Source organism: Nipponia nippon, unplaced genomic scaffold (assembly GCF_047370975.1).
Source record: "Nipponia nippon isolate SJK-2023a ecotype South Korea unplaced genomic scaffold, ASM4737097v1 scaffold_1, whole genome shotgun sequence".
NCBI lineage: Eukaryota > Metazoa > Chordata > Aves > Pelecaniformes > Threskiornithidae > Nipponia > Nipponia nippon.
The window spans coordinates 25,961,488-25,967,621 of NW_028262290.1; positions in this window are offsets into that span (position 1 = coordinate 25,961,488).

A 6,134-nucleotide genomic window follows, 5' to 3' on the forward strand; every position below is an offset into this window, starting at 1 on the left:
ATCAGTTTGCATTGCTGATCAAGTGACAACGCGTGGTCTGGGGAGTGTTACACATCTCTGCCAACTGCTGCGTTTCCTGATCAGCACGCAGAAGTGCCGTGGGGGAACAAGACAGAGAGAAAAACACATTACCACTTAAAGCATGCCTGGGTTGGGGGGCAAGTTTTTCCTTATCTAGGCTGAACGTCTCTTGTTTCAACTCATATCCATTGCCTTTCATCCTCCTGCCATGCACCACCATGAAGAATATGTATAGAAGGCTGCTGTTAGCATTTAGGAGGTGGAAGCAGGGACAGGTAACCTGTGAGGGACATAGAGACCCTGTGCAAATGTTCAGGGATGGAGTTAGGGAAGCCAAAGCCAAGGCATCTGTAGCTGCACCTGGCAAGGGATGTGAAGGACAACAGGCCTTCCACAGGTATATTGGCTGCGAAAGGAAGATTAGAGAAAATGTGGGCCTGCTGCTAAACTGGGCAGGAGTCCTCATGACAAAGGACACTGAGAAGGCTGAGGTAGTCTGTGTCATCTTTAACTTGGTCTCTACTGGTAAGACCAGCCTTTGGGAATTGCAGGCCCCTGAGGCAGGGGAAAGGCTAGAACAAGGAAGATCAACCCTTGGTTGCGAAGGATTGAATTAAGAAATGCTTAAAGAGATAGACCATACACAGATCTATGGGACACATCCATGACTGGTGAAGGAGCTGGCTGATGTCATTGTGAAGCTGTTCTTAATTATCTTGAAGGATATAGCAATGAGTTCCTGAGGGCTGGAAGAAAGCAAATATCCTTCCTATCTTCCTCAAGAAGGACAAGAAGAATAGGGGGAACTACAAGACAGTCAGTCTCACCTTGATCTCAGGGGAGCAAATAATCCCAGAAGCCATTTCCAAACATGAACAAGAGGGTGACTAGGAGTAGCCAGAAGGGATTTATGCAGGGGAAAGGATGCCTAATTCTGCAATTAGATGACTGGCTAAGTGGATGAGGGGAGAGCGGTGGATGTTGTTTATCCTGACTTTAGCAGGCTTTTGACACTGTCCGCCATAACATCCTCCCAAACTGATGAATTATGGACCATGTAGGTAGATGGTGAGCAGGTGCGTCAAGAACTAGCTGAACTGCTGTGCTCAAGGGGTTGTGATCAGTGACATGAAGCCTAGCTGGAGGCCAGTTGCTGCTGGTGTACCCTGTCAATACTGGATCTTACACTGTTAAAAACCTTCAGTAATGACGTGGGTCATGGGGCAGAGTGCACAATCAGCAGGCTTGCAGAAGGTAGGAGTTGTTTGTACACCAGAGGGCTGTGCTGCCATTCAGAAGGACCTTGACAGACTGGAGAAATGGGCTTGCAGGAACCTCATGGAGTTCAACAAGGGCAGATGTGATCTTGTACCTGGGGGAAAAATAACCCCAGGCACCAGTTCAGGCTGGAGGCCAGCTGGCTGGAAAGCACTTTGGCAGAACAGGCCCTGGGTGTCCTGGTGGACACCAAGTTGACCATGAGCCAGCAGTGCACCCTTGTGGCCTCAAAAACTAAAAGCTTCCTGGGCTGCATTAGTAAGAGCATTGCCAGCAGGTGGAGGGAGGTGATCCATCCCTTCCACTCTGTGCTGGTGAGACACATCTGGGCCTTGTGTCTAGCTCTGGGCTCCCCAGAACGAGAGAGACATGGACATACTGCAATGTACCCAGCAAGAGGCCAGGGAGATAATAGGATTGGAGACTGAAATAATGGGGAGAGGCTGAGAGCTGGGATTGTTTAGGCTAGAGAAGAAAAGGCTTGGTGGGATCTTGTCAAGGCATATAAACACCTGATGGGAGCCAGACTCTTCTGTGGCGGTGCCCAGTGAAAGGACAAAAGGCAATGGGTGCAAGCTGAAATACGGGGAATTCCATTTAAATGTAAGAAATAAGCTCAATGGTCTTTGCCGGGTTGTTCTTTTGGCTTTTTATGAAAATGTGTGTGAACGTTTTGGGGTTTTTTTCCCCCCCTCTGGTCATCGGGTCCTTGATCTCCGTGGCTTTTCAAAGATCATAGAGAGTGGCCTTGCAAGGACATCAGCCAGCTCTCAGCACATTGGATGCAGGCTGCTGGGCTCCATGGATTTCTATGAGTTGAGTTGTTGCAAGTAGTCCCTGACTTGATTATCGCCCGCTGAACAAACTGGGTGACAAAATGATCTGTCTAACTGATGGCGATGAAATGGAATTTGTGCAACAAAGCATCCATCTTCCCAGAGGAAGCACTGAGTAAATCCTCTCCTTTTCAAATGTAGACTTTGTGACTTGTACATTTATCAAAGCAGTGAGTCTATGCTGAGGAGCTGTACAGTATTCTGCAGGAGAAAGTTTAATAGTCATATCCATACAGATAACCTAACATAGCTATACTGATAGTGTTCCTCTTGGGAGTGCTTAGTTCAGACTTAATGCAGCTTTTTAAATTTAGGTTGGACACTTTCCAAAACATCATGAACTAGTGTTTTTCAAAACTTCTCTGTGCCAAAGCAAAAATGTTCGTATAAAGGATCATATCAATGTAACCATAGTGACTTATGTTCTCATTTTACATTCTAGTTTTCCTGTTTATATAAATGTCTCTGATGAAGCTAGCAGACTAATTACTGTTCTCTGACACTGAATGCTGATGGAGGCACTCTGTTTCCTCATTGAGTTGTTCAGTATCTCCTTTCTTTGCCTCGTTGACTTCTTTTGGTGCATGTTTACAACCACAAAATGCTGTTACCTCCATTGTTCAGTGATACTTGCAAGCAGGGTTCAGGGGTTTTGACACACGTAGAAATGACTCATCAAAAGCACAGCCCAGTGCTGCTGTGGCGCTGTTGTTCCCGTGATGTGGTCACGATAGATCGGTCTCAGAACAAATGGGACTGAACTGAGACTTAACAGGATGTGTATAAAGTTTTGTTTCTCAGCCAGCCTTTTTTCTGCATGAAAATACTGTCCTGGAGCTACTGCTGTATAACTAATACTTCAGAAGTTAAAGTCTCTTGACTTGTTCCAAAGTTTTGTGGGCAGATTGATAGTTGAACACTCAAATACCTTAATGAGACAGATAACTATATTGTAATTTCATGGGCAAGCTAAGGAAAAAGAATAATAGCCAAAAAAGAAAACCCAGATAAGAGTAACAAAGCTAGGCTAGTGGCCAGGAGCAGACTTCAGATCTCAACTTGCAGACATGGGCTGTGCCATAAGTCTATACTTTCTTCTGAAGTGCAGCCTTCACACTGTTGTCTCCAAGCAAGATGACCTAGTCAGGCAATATAATAAAAATCAGCCTATCCGAGTGCTAAAAGAATCCCAGATTCCCTGAAACGGGGCTCTGCAGAGAAGTAGTGGAGGCAGAGAGAGGTGGGAAAGAGGATGGAGGCCTCAGGCTTTTGGAGTATGTGGGTAATGGCCAACAGCTGTCAATTTTTGCAAGGTGAATAAAGAGGGTGAGATCACGGTTAAGAAATGGGGGGACTGACATGGGCAGAGGTATCCCCTTGTCTACTCCCAGCAGTGAATTTTGGCTCTAGCTTTTCTGTCTGTGGTGTGAAACTGAGGAATAGGAGGTGGATATGTCTTGTATTAAATGGGGAGGAAAGAGAGGAGTTTGGCTTCTGTGGCTCGTGACAAACCACCTAACAGCTGAATTAGTAAATTCATCTTTACCAAATATCCACTAACGGATGACTGTTTGGGATGGGGTATTATTTCCTGCACATCACCTTTGCCTCTGGAGAGATCCATGATGTGCCCTAAACATAGCCAAGATTGCAGCTATGGAGAATCATAAGCCTTAGTCCCCCAAGTATTGCAAAGGTGTTTGCTCTAGTGCTTGGAAACTGGAGCATCAGCAGTAAGCACTTTTCACCTTGCATGCTTGGGAGGGAAAGTCCTGAGCTCGGGGCCCAGCAGCTGTAGGTTTGATGAGGTGATGTGAGTCATCTGAATGAGGAACCACGCGCTCCTAGGTCAGAGGCTGAGCCAGGGAGAAGAGGGCCTTCCCCTGAAGCCAGCTGCCTGCTTCTCCTGGCAGCAGGGGGAAGGGATGTCTCCTAACGTGCTGCCCATCCTAGAAGGCCGTGGTGAGGATAAGTTAATCTATTTCGTTTTTTGAAAAGTGCTCTATTATTGTCCTACTTGTGTTCTACGTGGCTCTTTTCTGTGACCTGAGATTCCTTCTTTTCCCCTACCTACGCTTATCTCCTGGTCCAAAAGGTGTCACGTTTACAGCCCAGTGGTGAAGTGATGCTGGAAAACTTGAGGAAGGAGGGTCTTGTGATTTCTTTGAGCTGTAGACAGGAGATCCAACACAGGGGTAGGTGAACATAGACTCAGTGCTTGGCTATTAGTTACATCTGCTGCTTCTCACTACAGAGATGCTGTCCTTACTGGGGTTTGACTGTGGGCTTTCACTGTGGACTTTGTTCAGGATACCAAACTGTAAGGATTATACTTTAAAGGTGTTTCACCCTTGGTGTGTTGAAAGTGGGAGTTTAAATGTTCATGTACAGAAAAGGATATGGGTTTCTGACAGGACATGGATAAAGCGTCTCCTGTGTAAAAGGACTTTCAGGACAATAAAATGTTTATTCCAAGCTTCTTACTGCTGAGAAAGGTACATCATCTCAAGAAGAAAGAAAGAGGCTACTAACAAGAGCTAGAAGGACGCAGTCCGTTGGTTTGCTTTATGGCTGCTGGGAAGTGATGACATCTACTTCTGAATGCGGGTTTAAAAGGCTGGTAACTCTCTCTGCTCACCCCCTCCTTTAAAAGCGTGCCTTGAAAAAATCAAGTCAAAGAGAAAATCCTTGTGTCGTGCTATACTGTTGTGGCTCTGACCCTGCAAACCGTAAGGGAACTGTTAGCTTATTCTTGATCTCTACTTGAATTTTCTTCCTTTATTATAAAAATAATTCTTAGTGCTGGTTGTCTTAAGCTGATCTGATTGTCATACAGGCTGCTTATCAATAGCTGGTCATTGCCTATACTCTCTGTTGCTGGTATTGACCTTAGAAAGACATTTTCACATGCTTATGACTAAAAGGTTTACTCTGTGTTATATTTTAGCTAACAGGTTCTTAATAACTGTAATATGGGCTCTCTCCCTTCCAAATCAGAAAAAAAACCCACCACTGAAAAACAAGTCAACCTTGTAAGGTCTTAAGAATTTTCCTTAATGCCTTGTTTGAAAAAGTCTCTGAAATGAAACAAGCAGGAAAGTAGTAGAATATTATAGGTTCTAATAGAAAGCAAGGGTTTTGAAACCTCAGGGTTTCAAATTGTCCCATGCTGTTCAGCAGAAGAAAAACACTTCAGTTAGGGAAGGGTGCAACTTCCTACTAAAGGATTCCTCTTTAGGAGAGGTGTAAAGCTTTAATGGTGCTGTGCTTAGGCTATGTGCCTGGAGCCATTCTGCAATAAATAAGCTTAAAACTCCTCTTAAAAACAATGAAGTTCATCCACACAAGAGTCCTGGAGCAGGCCTTTCCCTTAACTAAGTTATAGAATGGCTTTGACAACATGGCTGTGGCTCCAAAGGACAAAGCCCAGCAGTACAAGTGAATGACCATAGTAAAATATTCACTGCAACAAGGCAGGAACACGGGAGGCAACATTCCATGTTATTTTGTGCCTGGATCACAGTGGAGCTGTGTGCAAATGTTTGTAATGAAGTACCGCTCCCTTCCTTGGGAACAACCAGGTGGATTCAGAAGCTCTGGGAGAAAAGCACAATCGGTAAAGGGACTGATCCTCATGGCTTTCAATTTGTGCTTTATAGATCCCTAGTAGACTCTGAGCTCCTTCAGAGAGATCCATGAAAGGATAACCAAGAAAAGCAACATCAGCTGTGTAAGTTTGTAAGGAAGGCCCTGTAATCCCTGCCTTTCCAATGGGGTTCACACCTTCTCTGGAACATATCCAGAAGTGGTAATTAGGAAAAAAAAAAAAAAAAAAGAAAACCACTAGGCTAATCTAAAAGGACTTACCAGATCCCAGCACAAATACTGCTTAGCAGTTACAGTGTATTTCTAGAAGATTAAAAATTCTTCTCTCTTTTACGCTCACCTCCCCTAAGGAAGCATCCACGTAATGAATGAGGATGTACTGTATGTTATCTC